The 22,226-nt window shown below is 41.1% G+C and overlaps 1 protein-coding gene across 6 annotated transcripts in view; it reads left to right on the forward strand.

The window, feature by feature from the left end:
* Positions 1-22,226, forward strand: part of fam53b (family with sequence similarity 53 member B) — a 130,712-nt gene that overhangs the window by 70,940 nt on the left and 37,546 nt on the right. The window lies entirely within an intron of this gene.

The following is a 22,226-nucleotide window of genomic DNA, read 5'->3' on the forward strand; positions in this document are numbered from 1 at the left end:
CTTAAACCTCACTTCTTTTGATTGGACCTTGCCAAGTGCCTAATTATGCGCAATCCAATGTCTCCTTGGGAACTCTGGCGCACAAAATGTCATTTTAATATTATTCAATTTATTATTGAATTATAACTTACAAAGATATGTCCATTGCAGCCTTCGAGATACACACCACATTAGCACATTAGGAGTGATTTGTGCATTTAAATTTTATAATGTGTAAGACAGATGCAGAAATTACTCAACCTTTTGATAAGATTACTTTAAATTTACAAGGGATTGTCATTCATCTGTGTGCACAATTACATTTTGACAGGAGAGCAAAAGCTGATTGAAGAGAAACTGTGCGGGAATTAAACTTTTTTTGTTTGAGCACCAGTGTAGGACTGGAATAGAGTTGGAAAAAATACTCTCCTGGGAGTATTAATAATTTGCAAGACTTCCACATTTTCATTTAGAGTTAAGTTTCTAAGTTGTGACAGAATTATTTTCAACCATTAACAGATTTTTACCTCAAACATCATACAGGTTGCTTGACCACTTTCTGGCAGGAGTGCATGTACATTCAAAGAAATGTCCTTAGCTTTGTGTTCTCTCCGAATCACAAATAAAGTCTCTCTTTGTTCACAATCAATCTTCCTCATCTCATGCTGCAGTGTTTTAAATTTTTAATTCAGCTTTGGAGCTTCTTTGCTATTCAGCTAAGTGAAAGTTGATCTACATTACTGGAGTGGTTTGAGTTTCTAGAATTCAGCCCAAAAATCATCAAAGACCGGGCAGTAGAAAAATTATCATTCAAAGTCAAAAACTGCAAAGCAGCCATTTTTATTTAAACGGGAGAATCAATTCATTGCCCCAGTCAACCCCAAACCAATTCCTAAGTTAAAATCCATTATACTATACTGATCTTATCATTTATAAATGAATAGTTCAGTTTCAGTTCAGTTTATTTTACTGAAATCTCACTGAGGCCTGAAGAAACACACTCAGTGTATTAGGAACATCTTCCCCTTCACCATTAGATTCCTGAATCTCAATGAACCCATGTAAATCACCTCACTGTTTTTTCAGTTTTTTGCTTGCATTTTGCACTACTTTTAAAATTAATTAATTAAACACATTTTTCTTTGGCGATTTGTAGGTTTTTAAATATTACTTATTGCAATGTACTGCTGCAACAAAGCAACAAATTCCGCAACATGCCAGTGATATGATTCTGAAATAGTTTGCAGTCTGTTAAATTTGGGGAGCCATAAAATGTTTCAACTAGGAGTCGACTGCCTTAGAAATCTGTCATCTTTATTAAGAACATTAGGAGATGATTTAATGGCCTCTCTTTTGAGTAATAATATACCAAACTCAGCACAAGTGTACTAATCCATAAAATGTTTTCCTTTTGCACTTAGGCTGTTGACCAATTTTCTTTTTATATCCTCTCAGATGGGGATGGAGCATTTCCATGTGCCTTTGCTCCCCAGCCCCCCCCCCCTCCCTCCCCTGAGTTGTGGCGGTCAGGGGTTGGGCTGAGTTGAGCAGAGTTGGAAATACTGAGCAGATTTGCTTGCTCACTGATTTCACTGAGGCTGGCCGGCAGCTGCAGTTCTTGCCCCTGCTCGCTCACCTGTCACAGTTGTCCCTGTGATCTTCTCCCACACACTATTTTGTTCATTTCCCACTTGCAAACATTTCAGGTGATGGACAGTTCTCAGGACTGGAACCCAGTTGTAAGCTGTGGACTATTTGTATAAGTTAATCATGACTAATCACCTCTTTTACCCCACTCTATCTTCTGAGCTGTCTCCCCACTCTATTCTGCCTCTCCTTCCTCAGTTGTTATGACCCTTCCTCACCATTTGCTCTTCAAGTTCAAGTTTATTGTCATCTGGCCATACATGTATTCAACCAAACGACAAGATTTTCCTTCAGACCACAGCACACCCACGTTACATATATCACACGCAACACATAAAATATTATGACAAATAGGTTAATAAAATATACTTCAAAATGCATGTGAAGTGCGTAATACAGATAAAACAGTAAACCATACTAGCTCCCTGTCCTTGTGTCTTCAACCTTATCCTTTCTCTCCTCTTTCCTACTCTTTCCCTTCTTGCATCCCACTTTCTGAGGGTCCTCTCCCCGCCAGGTCCCATGTTAGCTGCTATTACTGAGAGGCCATCCCTGATTGATCTTGAGAAGGTGGTGCTAAAATTGCCCCAGAATGCTCTTGGGTTGGAAGTTCTGGGATTTAGGCCCATCATTAATAAACTAATGGTGATGCATTTCCAAGTCAGGGTGCAGTGTAACTAGTAGAAGAACCTGCATGTGCTGGCATTTCCAGGAGCCCACTGCCCTTCTCCTTTCTCCAAAGACTCATAGGCTGGGAGGCTTGAAGTAGTTCAGGTGGGTAACTCTTGTGAATTTTGCTGTCGATGGCATAGACTGAGAGTGCAGTGGCCTGCTAGTAGAGGATATGAGCATTTAGGGTGGTGATGGGGTGTGTATCATGCAGGCTTTTTTATCCAGGATGGTGCTGGATTCTTGAGTTTTATTGGAACTTTGCTTGTCCAGGCAAGTGAGGGTGGCTGTTCCATTGCCTTTGTAAGCTGTGCCTTGCAGATGTTGCAAAGCTTTTGGTGTTGAACAGAGAGTATTTCTTACAGAATTCTCAGATTCTGACTTCTAATGGCCACATTATTCACGTAGCCGGTCATTTTAAATCTGTGACCAATGGTCACGCCCATGAGTTAGATGGTGGAGAACTTGATAATGGTAATTCCATTGAAGATCTCTGGTAGGTAGTTGGGCCCACAGTTGGAGAGTGTGAAGATTCTGGAGCACAGATGTTACCTGCGATTTAACGGACCATGCTTGAACATTCTTGTCGCAGGCACAGATTGCATCAATTGCTGAACAGTTGCAAATGGAACTGAATATTGAGCATTCATCAATAAACATCATCACTTACAATTTCATAATGACAGGATGATCATTGCTGAAGCAGCTGAAGATGTTTGGGCAGGACACAGTCCTGATGAATTCTTACAGCAATGTCCTCCTTGGGTTGAAGTGATTGACTGAACAATCACAACCTTCTAAATTTCCATCATTTTTGCACTATTGCCCACACTTTTTTTTTGTATCTGCCTAAATATCTTGGGACTTGGTGTGTAGTAATGAGTCCAAGACTAACTAATGATTAACTAATGTTTTGACAACCTAGAATTTGAGATCATTTGGGAACATCTTTGTACATAACTAGATTCTAATCTTCGTTAATAATTTCTGAAACTTAATATTCTACAACAGCAAAGAATTTAAGGTGTTTTTTTAAAACTAGATCTGCCTTTGGCATACTTCAGTCCACAAGCATGAAATCCCAGTTCCCTGCAACTTTAATTTTCTCTCTCTCTCTATCTCTATCTCTCATATATATTTCAGCCACACTGACTTTTCTGCCCTTCACTATCTGCACTATTTCAGTGAAGCAGAAGAAATAGTTCTCCAACTTCCAAACAGGTCACAAAATATCCTTCTGGATTCAATATTGACTTAAGAAACATTAGATAGTCTGCATATCCAACCTCTTCAAATTTCACGTTTGCAGTACTCACTATATGTCCCAGCAGAAACTTCCCATATCACTTTGCTGAGGTCATATATTTATGTTAATCCTTTTACCAGTACCTGCTCATTTTAAATATCATTCACTTCTCCTCTGTGATCTCTTATGCTTTTATCTTATCACAGATTGTCTATTCTGTTCTCCCTCTTTACATCCATCTTGACACCCTTTTATCTCTGATCTTTTCTCAGCGTAATCCAAGATCATCAAACTGAAACGTTATCTCTCACTACATGCGCTGGCTGTCCTAAGGATTATTTCCAGCATTAGTTGCTTTTCTTTCCTGGTTTTCTAGCATTCACGGTATTTATCTTTAACATTTACTCCCATCTTGATGTTGTTGGAATTGTTTTGTTTATTTATTCACTCCTGGGGAAAAAGAGGATTCTAAATTATTAGATTAAATATGAGAAAAAGTGACACAAATTATTCCATTTGTGAAGGGAGAGCACATGATGGATCTCAGATAAGATTTAAAATTTGAGGAAGAGGGAAAGTGAATAGCAAAAGTACCTGAAATGGATTGAAGGTGAAAACATCAAAAATAAACAAAATTGATTACGTTTTCCAGCTTGTGACCAGTGTAAATGTTGAAGGGTCAGGTGTGGGATGGGGCCTAAATAGGATTGAAACACATTTTGCACATATTTGTACATGCACATGCTCACATTTTGCGAAAAAGAAAGGCATAACTACATTTGTATAATATTAACTTTAAAGGTAGTTTGTTTGTAGGGTTGTTCACTGAGCTTGGAGGTTACATTGCAATTGCGCACAAATGATATCACCTTGACTAGTGATAAAATGTTTGCCACCTAACCTCCAGGCAGGGTGAACAACCCTACAAGCAAGCAGCCAACCTGAGCTACCAGTCTCCTCTTTCATCTAAAGGAGTGTCTGGAACTTGGTGTGGGCTGCTGGTGTGGCATCAGCACGGGACATTGAGACGAGTGGTCCCGGGTTCATATCTGGCCAGCTTCTTGCAGGCTGTCCATCCATACTAGGTTGAGCATCGAGCTAGCAGCTTGGCGCTGTAAAAAAAACCCAGACAAAATGCTAAAGAAAATGGCAAGGTTGCCACCCAATGCGCCTCAGGGTGCGAAGAGGAATGACAGCATTCAGGAGCCTGGCAATCAAATAAAAACTTATTCAGCCCATCTGCAAAGTTAGCCAAGGGGGGATAGGGACAACTTGGACCTGTTGAAAGGAACAGTAGAAGATTCTCAAGCTTCCATAGTAAATGATGAGGCCAGTTGAAATTTGAAATAAATGGAAGAATTTGTGCACGAGAGGATGAAAGGAAGGAAAGATGGTTGATGAAAACAAAGTTGAAGGAAGATTGATAATGGACAAATGTGCAGGAATAAAAGGTAGGACTCAAGAAACTGCAGATGCTGGTCTAGAGCAGATGTAAATGGAAACAGTAAAAACATTATCTGATTATTAGTTTGTATGTTAACCTGGATTTTTTAGAGCCACAGAAAATTATAGCATTGAAACAGGCCCTTTGGTCTATCTAGTCCGTGCCTACTCCCATCGACCTGCACCCAAACCATACCCCTCCATTCCACTCCCGTCCACGTACCTATCCAAACTTCTCTCAGAAACAGAATCAGGTTTATTATCACTGGCAACACGAGTGAACCTGCAGATGCTGGAAGTAAATAAAAACACAAAATGCTGGCAGAACTCAGCAGGCCAGACAGCATCTATGGGAGGAGGTAGTGACGACGTTTCGGGCCGAAACCCTTCATCAGGGCATGTGACATGAAATTTGTTAACTTAGTCGCAGCAGTTCAATGCAATACATAATATAGAAGAAAATAATAATAACTAACTAACTAACTTCCTGAATCACTGTGTGGGCCTTCAGGCTTCTGTACCCCCTACCTGATGGTAACAGTGAGAAAAGGGCATGTCCTTGGTGCTGGAGGTCCTTAATAATGGAGACTACCTTTCTGAGACAATGCTCCCTGAAGATCTCCTGGGTACCTTGTAGGCTAGTACCCAAGATGGAGCTGACTAAATTTACAACCCTCTGCAGCTTCTTTCAGTCCTGTGCAGTAGCCCCCCCCCCCCCCCCCCCCGCCATACCAGGTAGTGATGCAATGTATCAGAATGCTCTTCACGATAGATCTCTAGAAGTTTTTGAGTGTATTTGCTGATATACCAAATCTCTTCAATTAAGTATAGCCGCTGTCTTCCCTACTTTATAACTGCATCAATATGTTGGGACCAGGTTAGATCCTCAGAGATCTTGACACCCAGGAATTTGAAACTGCTCACTCTACCTCTATGAGGATTGGTATGTGTTCCTTCATCTTACCCTTCCACAAGTCCACAATCAGCTCTTTCGTCTTACTGATATTAAGTGCCAGGTTGTTGCTGCGGCACCATTCCACTAGTTGGTATATCTCAGTCCTGTATGCCCTCTCGTCACCACCTGAGATTGTCCTTGAATACTCATACTAGTTAGTTGACACAGGTTCCAGAGCCTTACCAGGTACTCCATTGGGACCTTCTGCCTTGCGAGGGTTCACTCTCTTTAAAGACAGCCTAACATCGGCCTCTGAGACAGAGATCACAGGGTCATCAGGTGCAGCAGGGATCTAAACAGCTGTAGTTGTGTTCTTCCTTTCAAAGCGGATATGGAAGGCATTGAGTTCATCTGGTAGTGAAGCATCACTACCATTCATGTTATTGGATTTCACTTTGTAGGAAGTAATGTCTTGCAAGTCCTGCCAAAGTGGTCGTGCATCTGATGTTGCCTCCAACCTCGTTTGAAATTGTCTCCTCGGCCTTGAAATAGTCTTCTGCAGATCATACCTGGTTTTCTGGTACAGGCCTGGGTCGCCAGACTTGAATGCCACAGATCTGGCCTTCAGTAGATGACATACTTCCTGGTTCATCCACGGCTTTTGGTTTGGGAATGTTCAGTAAGTCTTTGTGGGCACACACTCATCCACCCAGGCTTTAATGAAGTTGGTAACAAATGCTGCATACTCATCAAAGCTTGAAGATGGCTCCCTGAATACAGTTCAGTTTACCGATTCAAAGCAGTCCTGTAGGCACTCTTGTGCTTCCCTTGTCCAAACCTTCTTAGTCCTCACTGTGGGTGCTGCTGTCTTCAGTCTCTGCCTATACTCGGAGTATAAGTACAGACAGGTGATCAGACTTCCCGAAGTGAGGGTGTGGAATAGCACGGTAGGCATTCTTGATGGTGGTGTAGCAATGGTCCAGTGTGTTGTTTCCTCTGGTATTGCAAGTGTTTAGTGATTTTATTTCAGACTGGCCTGGTTAAAATCTCCCAAAACGATGGTGAAGGCGTTAGGATGTGTTGTTTTGTGCATGTTGATCACATTGTTCAGATCATCTAAAGCCTGCTTGACATTGGCCTGAGGTGGAATGTAAACTGCTACCAAAATGGCCCCAGAGAACTCCCATGGTAGGTAAAGAGGACGGCACTTAACTGCGAGATATTCCAGGTCTGGTGAGCAGAATTGGGACAGCACTGATATATTTGTGCATCAAGAAGAGTTGATCATGAGGCATACTCCTCCATTTCTGCCTTTGAGAGACTCTGTAGATCTATCCTGACGGTGTGTAGTAAACCCGTCGATCTGGATCGCTGCATCCAGTATGGAAGGGATTAACCAGGATTCCGTGAAGCAAAGGACACTTGCGGTTTTAATTTCCCTCAGATTCAGCACCCTGGCTCTGAGATCATTGATTTTACTAACTAGAGACTGCACGCTTGCCAGCAAGATAGTCGGTACTGGGAGTTTAAAACCCCATTTCCTTAAACACACTTGTATCCCCTATCTACAACCATGCTTCTTCCATGGGCGCTTCCGTCCACGGTCAGAGTTGTTTCCCTCGGTTTTAAGCAGCGATAGTTGCTCAACCATCAAAATCAAAATCACGTCCACCACTTGCATTGGCAAATCGTTTTATACTCTCTCTTCTCTCTGAATAAAGAAGTTTCCCCTCATGTTCCCCTTAAACTGTTCATCTTTCACCCTTAATCCCTGACCTCTACTTGTAATCTCACTCAACCTTAGTGGAAAAAGCTTGCTTGCATTTACCCTATCTATACCTGTCAATTTTGTACACCTCTATCAAATCTCCTCTCCATCTTCCACATTCCAAGGAATAAAGTTCTAACCTATTCAATTTTTCCTTATAACTCAGATCCTCCAGTCCTGGCAAAATCCTTGTAAATTTTCTCTGTGTTCTTTCAAACTTATTTACATCTTTCCTGTGGATAAGTGACCAAAACTGCACACAATACTCCAAATTAGGCCTCACCAACATCTTATAGAACCTCAACATAACATCCTAACTCCTGTACTCAATACTTTGATCTATGAAGGCCACCGTACCAGAAGCTTTCTTTACAACCCCCTCTACCTGTGACACATCTGCTTTCCCACAGATTCTTCCTCACCTGCTGAGTATTTACAGGGAGTCTCTTTCATTGTGTTACTCACAAACCAATGTTAATTTCTTTAATATTTTGGGTTAGAAATGGAAGTCAGTCATGTAACTTTTCTTCACATTTGTTTGTGTCTGTTTTAAGGGAAATGGATCATGAGAATGTAACATAGAACATAGAAATTTACAGCACATTACAGGCCCTTTGGCCTACGGTGTTGTGCCGACCATGTAACCTACTCTAGAAGCAGCCTAGAATTCCCCTAGCATATAGCCCTCTATTTTCCTCAGCTCCATGTGCCTCTCTAAGAGGCTCTGAAAGACCCTATTGTATCTGCTTCCACCACCACCACTGGCAGTGCATTCCATGCACCCACCACTCTTTCTGTGAAAAACTTACCCCTGACATCCCCTCTGTACCTGTTTCCAAGCACCTTCAAACTATGCCCCCTCATGTTAGCCACTTCAGCCCTGGGATAAAGACTCTGGCTATCCACACGATTGATGCCTCTCATTATCTTGTACACCTCTATCAGGTCACCTCTTATCCTCCACCGCTCCAAGGAGAAAAGGCTGAGTTCACTCAACCTATTCTCATAAGGCATACTTCCCAATCCAAGCAACATTCTTGTTAATCTCCTCTGCACTCTCTGTATAGAATTCACATCCTTCCTGTAGTGAGGTAACTGGAACTGAACACAGTACTCCAAGTGGGGTCTGACCAAGGTCTTGTACAGCTGTAACATTACCTCATGGCTCTTGAAGTCAATCCCATGGTTGATGAATGTCAGCACACCATAGGGCTTCTTAACAACACTTTCAACCTGCACAGCAACTTTGAGTGTCCTATTGACACAGATCCCAAGATCTCTTGGATCCTCCACACTGTCAAGTGTCTTACAAATTATATTATAATCTGTCTTCATATTGGACCTACCAAAATGACCCACTTCATAGTTATTCATGTTGAAGTCCATCTGCCACTTCTCAGCCCAGTACTGCATCCTGTTGATGTCCCACCATAACCTTGGACTGCCCTCCAGACTATCCACAACACACACAACCTTTGTGTCATCAGCAAACTCACTAACCCATCCTTCTTCTTCATCCAGATCAATTATAAAAATTACAAAGAGGAGGGGTCCCAGAACAGATCCCTGTGGAACACTACCAGTCACCAACCTCCATGCAGAATACAAACCATCTACAACCACCCTTTGCCTTCTGTTGGCAAGCCAATTCTGGATCAGTTAATGCTTATGTTTAGTTAGTGTTGGAAACTAATTAACAATGGGGATGAGTGTGGGAGAGGTAGGTGAAAGTTGAAAGGTGTTGCAGGGAAATCTGTGTCTTTTCCACAGAGATGCCAAAAATTGGTTAGCATCATGGGTAATGAGTGTAGCTTTGAAGGTATTGTGTTACCTGTGTCTTTACTTAAGATATGGGGACCCAGACTTTTGTTTCTGTCATTTTTTCTTACATTAAAATTTACGTGCAATCTTTCTTGAAGCAGTTTAAAACTTTTTAAAGAGATTAATTAGCGTCAGCTCCAGACAGCATCAGCAAGCTTCCTCGTGTGACATTTCAGGGACAGAGTGTGTAAATACCAGCTTTCCACACAGCTCTGACAGGAAATAGCAAGCAGACCACAAGCAGCGAATAAACACATGCCTTCCTTGCTCTTAAACTCAAATTTGCCCTCCATCTCACAGTCCTCGCCAGTGGATCTTCGCAGGCCTCGCTGCGGAGAAATGCCTCATCTTGCACATTGCTCATTGGTGCATTGCAGAAGGCAAGAAAATCTGGCAAGAGGGGAAACCTTTCCATTTGGTGAATGGGAATTTTGCATTCACCAGAAAGGGCTTTGGTCGCAAGCATAAATAAAGGGCTCTTGTGATCTGACAGACACCTCCTTGGCAATATTCTCCTTTGAGTGCCATTTTTTCAGATGTCTTGCACCAGGTTTTATTCAAACTATTTGTCTTTTTGCTGTCCTTTTTCTGGCATTTCTGCATGCTTATATTAGAGACTTAACCGTCTGATGGCAGTTGAAGCCGAGGTAACTGGGATGTCAGTTTAGGTCAGCATAGATTAAGCTAATTTGGCAGGGATTTATGCAGAAACCTGCCATCAGGCTGGCAAGATACTCCTGAGACTTTAAATAGCATTCAGCCTGAGCCTCCAGCGTTATAAAAAGCTGGTTCTTCTGTGAGGGCAGAGCACTGTGATTTAGAGCAATGTGGTTAGGATTTTGGCCAGTAACTGATAATTGCATGTGTATTTGGGTAAACTAGCCATCATAAAACATGTTTGGCACACAAAGTTTATTTGCATTGAAAATCTATATCCTCATTAACCACTGGTGCTATTTTACTTAGAAGCGTGAATAAAATTGGTTATTGCTGCATTGCCCTGATTTTCTACTGTATAACACCAATTTTCTGACAGTTGCCTAGGCATATTTGTAGGCCAGATTCTCTTTGGAACAATGTGAAGTTCTATAGTCCATTTTTTAAAAAAACCAACACACATTGCAGTTGGTTTTGCTACGGGCACTACAAACACCCTATTGATAAATGCTCTAATTCAGAATCAGTTTCAGAAAGAGGTTTAATACCATTCGCTTACGTGGTGATATTTGCTGTTTTGTGGCAGTAGTATGTTTCATACGTGGCCAAGATGGTAGTGAGAATGCAAACAGTTGGATTTTATCAAAAACAATTATTTGCTGTTTGGAATGAAAACCTATAGGCTTCAGAAATCCCTCAAGGACCAGAGTTAATAACCTCTGGTTTAGGTACACAGTCAGTGAACAGAACAAGTGATGTGTATACATATCAAAATGTTTGACACATGGTTAAAAATGGCTTATCAATTCAATTCTGTTTAATTTGAAAATGACCTTGTCATAGCGGTCATCAAATGTGTTTGAAAAACTTTTAACAAATGTTATTCAGTTTGTTCATTTTACATTTTTGTTAAACTAAAACTAATTGAAACCAAAATAAATGAACAGAAATGCGATCAATTAAAATTATCTAAGCAAAATACAACCAAACTGCCTAAAATTAATGTAATAATAAAGCAATTTAATTAATTTGAACCTATTAAAGTCAGATATTGAATTCCATATTTATTTTATTATCTAATTTGATTCTCATTTTATTAATAAGTATTCTTATGTTGCTATGCATTTACCTTTATTGTTTTCATAGCTTCAATTATAATTTGATTGCTGGATCACTCTAAGATTAAACTATCCTTGATTTTTCACTGTGAGTATATAACAATAATCCCAGTAGCCACTGTTTTCCCTCAGCATTTCACTTGACAGGTAGATATAGGTGTTGATTTAACATTCTAGATATTGATTTTAAAAAAGATAAGTGCATTTACCTGTATATTAAATTGCTACCTACATGGTAGAAATATTCATCCATGTCACTATTCTTTAAACATGATCTCCATTTTCTATAGATTCTCATGAACAGGAATTACATTTTTATAAACAATTTTATAGTCACTTTGGTTCCATTTAATTTTAATTCTAATTAAAAAGAAATGATTCGAACTACAGTATTAAGTTTTATTTCTCTCAATGTCTTTAGGGAATATAATTAAAACAGGTGAAAATTAGCCTTAGCAATTTGATTGAAAGGTAGATATTCTGGAATGTAATATAAAGTTGACTGGAAAGTATCACAACAGCAGTCTCTGCAAACTGTCAGAGCTTGTTTGCCGCAAGAGATTCTGCAGATGCTGGAAATCTTGAGCAACTCACACAAAATGCTGAAGGAACTCAGCAGATCAGGCAGCATCTAAGAGGTATTTGCCATATCACTATAAAGGAACCCTTTTAAAAATGGATATATGCTCCGACATTGAAAAACTGGGAGCATTGTTATCAACAAATTTATAGTCAGCTGATTCTAGTTGCAGGTAATTTGCCACTGCTGCCAATCTATTTATTCAAGGGGTTCAAGGGGTTGCCATGGATGAGTACCATTAAGCAAGGGGTCCATGGATACCAGGTTGGGAACCCCTGGTTTGTACAATTGTAAGTGTTGTTGATATGGACATACTATAGATAAGTAATCTGAATCTTGAGGAAGGGCTGGTAGCAGCCAGGCAGTGAGAAACTGGGAATATTGAACTTTTGCCCTTTTCCTCCAGAGAGAGACTTCAACTTTTTTTTAAAGTTCCACATTTCAGGGAAAAAAATTTGCTACAACACCGCAGGGATGATTGCAGGACAAAGCCCAAATTAAAACTATCGAAGTTGCTCCCCTGGTCTCAGACTGTAGACAAGCTTAGTAATAATTTAAAAACAAATGCAAAATGTGGTTGTGGACTTGTGCCAGAATTTAGCTTACCAAAATGAAAGGAAATTTATCGGATCTCTTGAAGGTCTCCAGAAATTAATTCCCAGCTGTCTAAAGTTCATGGGAACGAGCTGCAGCGGCAGAGCACCCTTGCCTGTCCTGCAGCCTGCCATCATTCAACAATAGAAGTCATGCTTCTGTAACATCTGTTCTGTCGTTGTTTGCCAATGTGTGCCGGCCTGAAAATGCACGAGTTAATCTCAGAGCATGATTGTGTGTCTCCCATCCAACACGTGAGTCTTGACATTCTTGCTTCACTGAACCAGGTGGGAAACTTGCGTGAGTTTGTAGAATTTAATAAAATTTGGTCCATTGTTGATGATGAGGAACCTATTGGAATGTCATAAAACCCATTTGGTTCACTACTGTCTTCATTTGCCTTCATTGGGGTAGCATGGTAGCGTAGTGGTTAGCACAACGCTTTACGGTACAGGCAACCTGGGTTCAATTCCTGCCGCCGCCTGTAATGAGTTTGTACGTTCTCCCTGTGACCGCATGTGTTTCCTCCGCGTGTTCCAGCTTCCTCCCACAGTCCAAAGATGTACCGATTGGTAGGTTAATTGGACTTAGTAAATTGTCGCATGATTGGGTTAAGATTAAATTGGGGGATAGCTGGGCGGCTTGGCTCGAAGGGCTGGGAGGGCCTATTCCACACTACATCTCAATAAAAGAATTTTTTTTTCAAAAATTACCTCGTACGGGCCCAACAGTAATTTAGTCACCTTTCTTCTGAAACAGGTGAATAGATTACTCAGTTGAACCTAGCTGCTGAGACCATTTATCTGACAGCATTGTTGAAGTACTTTTATGATGAGCCAGCACCATCTTCCCAAGGGCAATAAATTTCAGCCCTGCCAATGGCACACAGCTTCTGTGAGAAAATGGACTGGAGCAAATGGGTTTTCTTTGGAGTACTGGAGGCTGACAGGAGATCTGATGGAGGTTTATAAGATATTGAGAGGCATAAGTAGAGTAGACAGGGAGTATCTTTTCCCCAGTGTAGAAATCTCTAATACCAAAGGGCATACAATGAAGGTGAGAGGGGGTAAGTTCAAAGGGAATGTGAAGGGTAAGTTTTGTTTACTCAGAGAGTGGAGGATGCCTGGTATGGTGGTAGAAGCAGATACATTAAAGGCTTTTAAAAGGTGTTTGGATAGGCACATGGATGTGAGAAAGGTGCAGAGGTATGGACATTGTGTAGGTAGGAGGGACTAGTTTTGCCGGGGGAGGGGGATTTGATTCTTTGCTGGTTTGGCACAATGTTGTCGTCAGAAAGGCGAGTTCCTGTGTTGTACTATTCAATGTTCTAAAATAAAGCTGAGGGTAATTGTTGGAGTTCAGTAAACACAATTAGCAAAGGATGAAGCTTTGCACCCTCTAAATCTGTTTAGTGAAATTATTTACTAAATTTTTCCGGCGATCTCCGCAGTCGTTTCACTGCAGCTTATTATACCAGAGCAGTCATGGAATTCCTTTAACTAGAAGAGTATCCCTTAGAAATGTCTGAAGTTTCATAATGAGCTAAAATTCTCTGGATAGAAATAGCTTGAACTTTGAAACAATTAATAGAAGTTAAAGTTCAAAGTAAAGAAATGAATTATGGTCTATTCAGTAATAATGGATTTTACAGGAAATGATACAGTTTCTGCCTGTCAATCTTATACCTGTATTTCCACACTGATGTAGTTCATTGACTCAGTGTTAGTTCTAAAAAGGATGTTAAGGCACACACCAAATCGGAGCTTTTCAAAAGTATTGCTAGTGAAAAGTACTTAGGAACCATTCAGAGAGGGGAAAAAAGCTCTCCTTATCACAAAAAAAAACAGAAACAGGTAGTATTGTTACGTTATCAATTGTCTGCTGACCTTTCCTGCAGTTTTGAATACTTAGCAGTTTGCAATGGTGACTGAGGGAACTTGAACAAGTACAGAAAGGGGATTGCTAAATGATTTTTTTCTCTTCTGTAATTGGTGCTTCATAATAAAGGTGACGATGTTTTTATCAGAGAGCAGCAGTGGAGCCATATTAAATATGTGATTTAAGTGCTATTGTGCACTAACTCAGGCAGGTTTATGATTAGGAATCCTGGCAAAATGGGTTTCTTGTGGGTCCTCAGGATCTAATTGGGTCTCAAGGTCTAATTAGCGTTCTCTTCACTGCTTGTAGAGTTTTGGGACATTGAAACAATGTTAGAGGCCCAACTGGCCCTCTGGCCCTTGCCGACCATGATCCGCTATCTAAGTTAGTCCTACACGCCAGTGTTTGACCCGTAGGTCTTCTCAACCTTTCCAATCTATGCTACTGTCCAAATGCCTTTAAAAAGTTTTTATTTTACCTACCTCAACCAGTTCATTTAGTTGGTGACTGTGGCGGGCCTATTAGACCATAGGACCATTACACATTGGAGTAGAAATAGGCCATTCAGCCCATCCAGTCTGTTCTGCCATTCCGTCATGGCTGATTTATTGCCAATCCCCATTTCCCATCCCTCTCAAGAGTATTAGGCAAATTCTGCTTGATTTATGGAAGAGAAATCTTGATAATCAAATCTGTGGGAGTGTTTGAGAGTGGAGATGATGAAATATCTTCTGCCCTGAAGAAGTATTCAGCTTCATAGTTATTTTCACATTTTACTGTCTCATTTTCTAAATTTAAAGTCAGATTTTTTGAGCTAATCTACAAAACATTTTGTGTCATGTCAAATCCAAAGAAAAATTCCTGAAGCCTGTCACCAGTGGCAAGGAACAAACACGGGCTCAAGCTCAGGTGGAGAAGAGAGGAACTGGTTAGGGGTGTGGTGGATAGAGAGAGCTGATGCAAGCATATGGTAAGGTGGCAGGGATCAGTGCCAAGCTGGAACTAAGGAAAGAAGTGATGCAGCAGACGGATAGGGTCGAGAGGTTGGAGGCTGGCAGAGGGAAGTTCAGAGGCTGGTACATAGGTGGAGGTTGTAAGGTCAAGGAAGCCATTAAGCAGAAAGCAGTTAAGTGGAAAGAGATTTGCCTCCTGGGTACAGCGGCCTTTTAACGGGGTATCCTAACCTTTGGACTCATGTTAAAGTCGTTAAAAATAGTGAGGCACACAACCTCAAAACATTGATATTCCCCAAAATGCTCCTGGCTCTTAGCAACAGGTTGACTGCTAGGCCCCACTGAACTATTTCCACAGAAATTAGCTGTGGTTCATTTGCTAGTATATTTTAAGCGTCTTGTCCAAGCCATTTCTGAGGGTATAAAATTCAACTCCAGCGTTACAATCTCACTTCTAAGTTATAACATGTAGTGAGGCCCACCGCTGGATGTTGTGTCTCGTTGGTCTATGAGACGCATAAGCCAGGGTGGTACAATATGCAGAGCGAGCTGTTGCCCATGTCGCAGGCTCCCCCTCTCTGTGCAACTGATGAACCCAAAGGAACGGCAGAGGCCGATACAGTTTGGCACCAGCGGCGTTGCAGGAGTTGCCAGTCGGCATTGAACTCAGCACGGGACTGCTTTGGGATTCTGGCTCCCGATTTTTCCTCGGGGTTTACTCACAAAGCCTTCCCCATGAGTGAATACAGCCGCAAGGCAGTGGAAGTTTGAGATCCGAGTTTTTCTTCTCCGAGACGAGCTGTCAACCATGGCTGACGAGCCCCATCTGCCCGAAGCAACCGGTCTTAGCACGTAATGGCTAATTGTAAGCACAACAATTATCTTTCACAAAATTCACTATTTTTGTCGATTGTTTTAAATTGCCATCATGAAACTTTAAAAATCCTTACTAATTGTGGCGACACAGTAGATCAGAGGGCATCTGCGGAGATAGAAACAAAGTACCATTCTATCAGAAATGATGAAAAGTCACTGATCCATCAGTGGGCTGGATCACATCTACTGCCCACCCACACACCAGATCCACTCGCATGTTTGCCATATGTGGGGGCGTTTGCATCCAACAAGTGTCTATCACGGTGGGGAAGGCTCGACTCTTCCCTTTGTTAACTGGTGGTTATGTTTTAAACGCTGCTTGTTATTGACATGCTAAATCCAGTCCAAAATGATTTAAGTGGTTTGTAAAAATAAAAAACATTAAAAATGAATAATTGAGCACATTAAAAGACAACAAAAAGAACTAAAATAATTCAAATACTTAACCTTTTTTCTGCAGGGTTGATGACCCTGTAGCAGCAGGCAGGGCCATTGTTTTAATAAACATGATTTTATGAACAATATTTTTGTGAGTATGCCCACAAGAAGACGAATCTCAGGGCGGTATATGGTGACATGTTTGTACTTTGATAACACTTTTGCTTTGAGATTCTGTAGATGCTGAACATCTTGAACAACACACACAAAATGCTGGATGAACTCTGCAAGTCAGGCAGCGTCTATGGAGGGGAATAAACAGTCAATGTTTCGGGCTAAGGCTCTACATCAGAACAGGGAAGGAAGGGGGCAGAATCCAGAATGAGAAGGTGGTGTGGAGGACTGTTTATTATCCTCCATAATTGCTGAGTTCCTCCAGCATTTTGTGTGTGTTGCCCTTTGGCATTTCGTGCCAGCCCTGTGGCCTAGGGGTGAGCAGCTGAATGCAGAGCATCTCTTCAGCATCGCTCCACTCAGGCTCAATAGTGAGGGTAGGAGCAGAAGGGCCAGTCACAAGCATTGGCAACCAATGCTCACTGCTTCTTAACCTTCGGTCTTTGACTGACCACACACACACACACACACACACTGTGCTATGCTATTAATTTTCCCTTCTGTTACTAAAATTGAAATAGATTACTGTTGCATTTATAAATGAAGCTATCTTCCTGCAGATATTACCCAGCCTCATTCACGTACCCACTCTATTATTTCTGCAAACTACCACCAAAGCTGGTCAGGGGTACTGAGCAGGTCAAACTACTTGTGGTGAACTACACGCCCCTCTGCTGACTGCTCCTGTGGCTCCTCCCACAGACCCCTGTATAAAGGTGATTGGAGGCACTACTCCTCCCTCAGTCTCCAGGATGTTGTGTGGTGGTCTCTTGCTACTAATTGTGGTCTCTTGCAGCGAATAAAAGCCTACCGTTCACCTCCCATCTAAGATACTTGTATCCAGCACAATGACAGCTGCAAATCTCTCTTGCCTCTGTTGTGCGATGCTGGTTGTAACTCTGAGTGTATTATAACTGTTTGAATCCTACACCCATCTCACATTCTCTATGCATACAGGGTTGGAATATTGCACTGCTACAAGGAAGATCTTAACTTTGTTTTCCAACACTTGGAAAACTTCTGCTATCTCCCCATCAATCATCTTTTATTAGCAGATTATGTTTCTTTATGTTCTTCTGGTTCAAAAATGAAGTTTACATTTTTTTTTCTTTTTTGACGTGCAGTTCTTTGCATTTGGCAGAGATGATAGCTCAGAATTGAAATAATTCAGAACGTGGATGGTCGGGCTGCAGACAAGATTGTGAAGAGTCTCTTTGTTTCTTAATAATTTATGATTTTGAGCTTACCCAGAGAACATTTTTGTGTTTTTTTTTAAATTTGAGAACTCTTCTGTATTTGAAGCATTTGGGACTTGGTAAGAATTTACATTTTCCATCCTGAGCCCCTCTATTTGCATATTTCAACTTCTCGCTCCCTTGTTATGTCACACGTCAGATGTGTGGGCAGACAGCCTGCTGTCAGCCTCAGCTAATGCCGCTTTATCGTTAGGAACAAAGGAGGTGCTGTTGCTTGTTACCTTTACGAGCAGAGGACTACCTTAATCTTCTCTGTTACCACCAGAAATCATCCGGATAGAGCCAGGAATGTTCCAAGTGTCAAGATCAGGAGTTCAGGCATTTTGGATTCCACTTGAAACTTTAGGGCAGGGGTTCACAACCTTTTTTATGCCATGGGCCTCTACCATTAACCGAGGGGGTCAGTGATCCCCAGGTTGGGAACCCAAGCAACAGGAAGCCATACTTTTACACTGCCTTCAGTAGAATCGCAGGATTAAGGTTAATCACAGCACAGAAACAAGCCCTTCAACCTATCCAGCCCATCAGTTATTTTGTGTTTTAGATTTTCAATTCATTTAGATCACTTTGTGGAGATCTGTTTTAATTTTGACATGATAGAATCTTTTTTTCTGTTGATTAGTGTCAAAAAAGCCACATTAAATCCACTGTGATTCAGTGTTGTAAAACAATAAAGCATGAAAACTTTGGGGGGGGGGGGTATTAAAATTTTTTTATAGGCACTATACATCTTTCCTGTAGATGGATGACAAAAACTGCACACAATACTCCAAGTTAGGCCTCACCAACTTCTACAATTACAACATAACATTTCAACTCCTGTACTCAATACATTGATTTATGAAGGCCACTATGCCAAAAGCTTTCTTTCCAACTGTATCTTCCTGTGACACTACTTTCAATGAATTTTGGACCTGTGTTCGCAGATTCCTTTGTTCTACCATAATCCCCAGTGCCCTACCGTTCACTGTGAAAGGCCTACCCTGGTTGGTCCTGCCGAAATGCAACACCTCACACTTGTCTGTGTTAAATAGCTTTGTGCATCATTTTAAAAGCTCAAACTGGTTTTCTCTGCTCTGTGGACTTTGTAAGAGCAACATTTTTGCAGCAATATTGTAAAAGCTTTGATATAAATATTTTAAGCTTAAGCATGTCGCATGTATTAAAGGAACTTGTAGGTTGTACAAAAATTGGCTGTGTGGTTGATGTTGAAGAATCATTGGACAGAAAAGTAACAGATGGAAAGTAAAGAGAGATTAAGCAGTATGGAGCTTATGTCCATAGAATGTTAAAGGGGCTGGAAGGGGTAATAAGATTGTTTAAAAAGGCAAATTGCATGATTTCCTTTATTGTGTGACACAGAAAATAACTGCAGGGAGATTATGTAAGAGTTGTTAACAATTCGGGAGATGGGTGGAGATATGTCTCTACCAAAGGAGGTAGAAAGCATTCCTTCTGTCCACTAGTCTGTAGGTCACCCTTGGGCAAGGTGTAGCACCTGCTTATTTCTCCCCCCCTCCACCCCATCCCACCATCAGGGTCATGTGAAGCCATGGGATCAGCTGGTGCTCATTACAAGTCCTGGTTATGTGACCACTGACGCCAGGCAGACAATCTCTGAAGAGTATTGATAATGGCTGCGGTCACCCGTCTTGTAAAGACTCTGCCCAGAAGGAGACAATGGCAAACCACTTCTGTAGAATAATTTGCCAAGAGCAATCGTGATCTTGGAAAGACCATGATCACCTATGTCATATGACACGGCACATAATGAGTGAATGTTAACAATGCCAACTACATAATTTTCTGAACATCTCATTAGAGAAAAAAACATTTAAGCATGAAAGAGGATGCAGAGGAGGTCTCCGTGGGTATTAATAGATTTGGGTAATTGTTGCTTTGGGGAATGGACGAATAAACTGGTATTATTTTCTTTGGAGCAAATCAGACTCAGTGGAGATAACTGAAGGGACGATGTCAGAGGGAGCAAGATCAGTGAACATGAAGGGAGAAGGAACTTTCACACAGAGTGCAGTAGGAGTCTAGAGAGAGGCCTGTTATTGCTTACACAGTGACCAGATTATGCAAACATTTTGAAGTTAATAACTCATCAGGGTGATTGAGAAGTTTGTGGCCTAAAGTAGGAGATGAGTTATTAACTTCAAACTTTCTGCATAATCACTCAAAGAGTTGAACTGTATGTGCATGTAACAAGAGCTGTATAACTCATCTCCTTCTACCTTGGGCCACGAACTTATCAATCACCCATCTGCGGACACTTTCTGGAGGTCCAAGATCCATATGCTCCACGACCGCTGGACTGAGTGTGTAAATGTAGGAGGGGACTATGTTGAAAAATAAATGTGCTAGGTTTTCTAAAATTGACTCCTTCTACCTTGGGCCACAAATGTGTGTGTGTGTGTGTATATTGTAATTCACATTATTTTCTCTATTATTATATATTGCATTGTACTGCTCCACAAATTTTGTGGCAAGTGCTGGTTATATTAATTCTGATTCTGACTCATTTTGAATCCTTTATTGCTAACAGGGATTAGCTAGTCCAGTAAGTTCTCTTCCATCCATATGATTCAGCATTTCTGAAGCAATTCTGTTAATCTCCTCAATGTGATTGCCAAGGTTATTTGGAATTCCATAATTATAAACCACACGAGTAAAAATGCTGTAGCAGTGACTAGCAACGTACTCAAAATGCTGGAGGAACTCAGCAAGCCAGGTAGCATCTATGGAAAAGAGTACAGTCGACGTTTCAGGCCGAAACACTTCGGCAGGACTGGAAAAAAATGCTGGAGAAACTTCTAACAGATTGCTAAGCATGCCAACTCTGATTAACCATCTGTCAAATCGTCAAGCTTTTGATTCCCTTCAAAATCTATTAAATAATTCAATAAATAATTAAATGCAAAAATGATTAGCAAGATTTAAAAACATTTTAATTAAAGCAACACTGCTGAGATTAAAATTCAATAAATTCTTGCCTTATTCTTTGCTTATCACCCACACAGCTGTAAGATCTCCAAGGCAATGAATGGGCTTTCGGACTCTGTGCCAAATCTACACTGGCACAGGATCCATGTGCAGATTCCCAGTGTAAGTACCGGAGACTCTCATCAATCTGTTTTCTGTTTTGGACTTTATGTTGTGGCCTGGTGGCAGGGCATGCAGGCAGATTTTGCCAGTGGGGATCTATCATCGTGTTTGGGATTCCACATTTGGATACAAATAAATTCAAATCCCAAGCTTGCTAGTAATTAGGGCGATAAAGAACATGGAACTGCTGACATTTAACTGCAAGACTTAGTCTATTCATTATTTGTGGAAATAATGTAACTGCAGACTGCAGTTTTATTGCCTGCTAAGAATGTGGTGGTATTGGATAATTCCAGCAGTTTAAAGGTAATAAATAGGGATTTCTGCTTATTATCCATTGTGCTTTACAATGTTTTTAGTTGGATAATAGGACAAAATAATTAGTGTCTGACCTTGAACTGGGAGTAGGATTTGGGAACAACTTGGAACCATAAGTCCTGTGACATGGGTCCAAGAGTAGACATAAGACATGCTGAAAAATGACACTGCAGAGTCAGCAACGGAGAACTAAGAAATGGCCGAGGAACTGAATTTGTTGTCAGTCTTCACTGTGGAATTCACCAGCAAAGTGCCAGAAATTCAAGAGAGATGGGGCAGAAGTTAAGTGTAGATGTCATTACAAAGGAGAAGGTGCTTGGAAAGCCGACAGATCTGTAGGAAGATAAGTCACCTGAACCAGATGGACTACACCCAGGGTCTTGAAAGAGGTAACTGAAGAGATTGTGGAAGTGATAGTAATGATCTTCATAGTCATTCTGTAATGGTTCCAGAGGGCTGGAAAATCACAGACATCACCCCACTCTTTGAAAAGAGAGGGAGGCAGAAGAAAGGAAATCATAGGCCAGTTAGCCCGACTTCGGTGGTTGGCAAGATAAGGTTATTAAGCGTAAAGTTTCAGGGTACTTGCAGGCATGTGATCAAATAGGCCAGTTAACATAGTTTCCTCAAGAGAAAATCTGCCTGAAAAATCTGTTGGAACTTTTAAAGGAAATAACAAGCAGGATAGACAAAAGAGTCGGTAGCAGTGGTTTGCTTGGATTTTCAGAAGGTCTTTTATAAGGAACTGCACATGAGGCTGCAAAACAAGGTAGGATCCCATGATATTACAGAAAAGATATTCACGTGGATCGAAGATTGAGTGGGAGCTTTTCTGGTTGGCTGCTGGTGACTCATGGTGTTCTGC

The sequence above is a fragment of the Hypanus sabinus genome, chromosome 22 (assembly GCF_030144855.1).
Source record: "Hypanus sabinus isolate sHypSab1 chromosome 22, sHypSab1.hap1, whole genome shotgun sequence".
In the NCBI taxonomy this organism is placed as follows: Eukaryota; Metazoa; Chordata; class Chondrichthyes; order Myliobatiformes; family Dasyatidae; genus Hypanus; species Hypanus sabinus.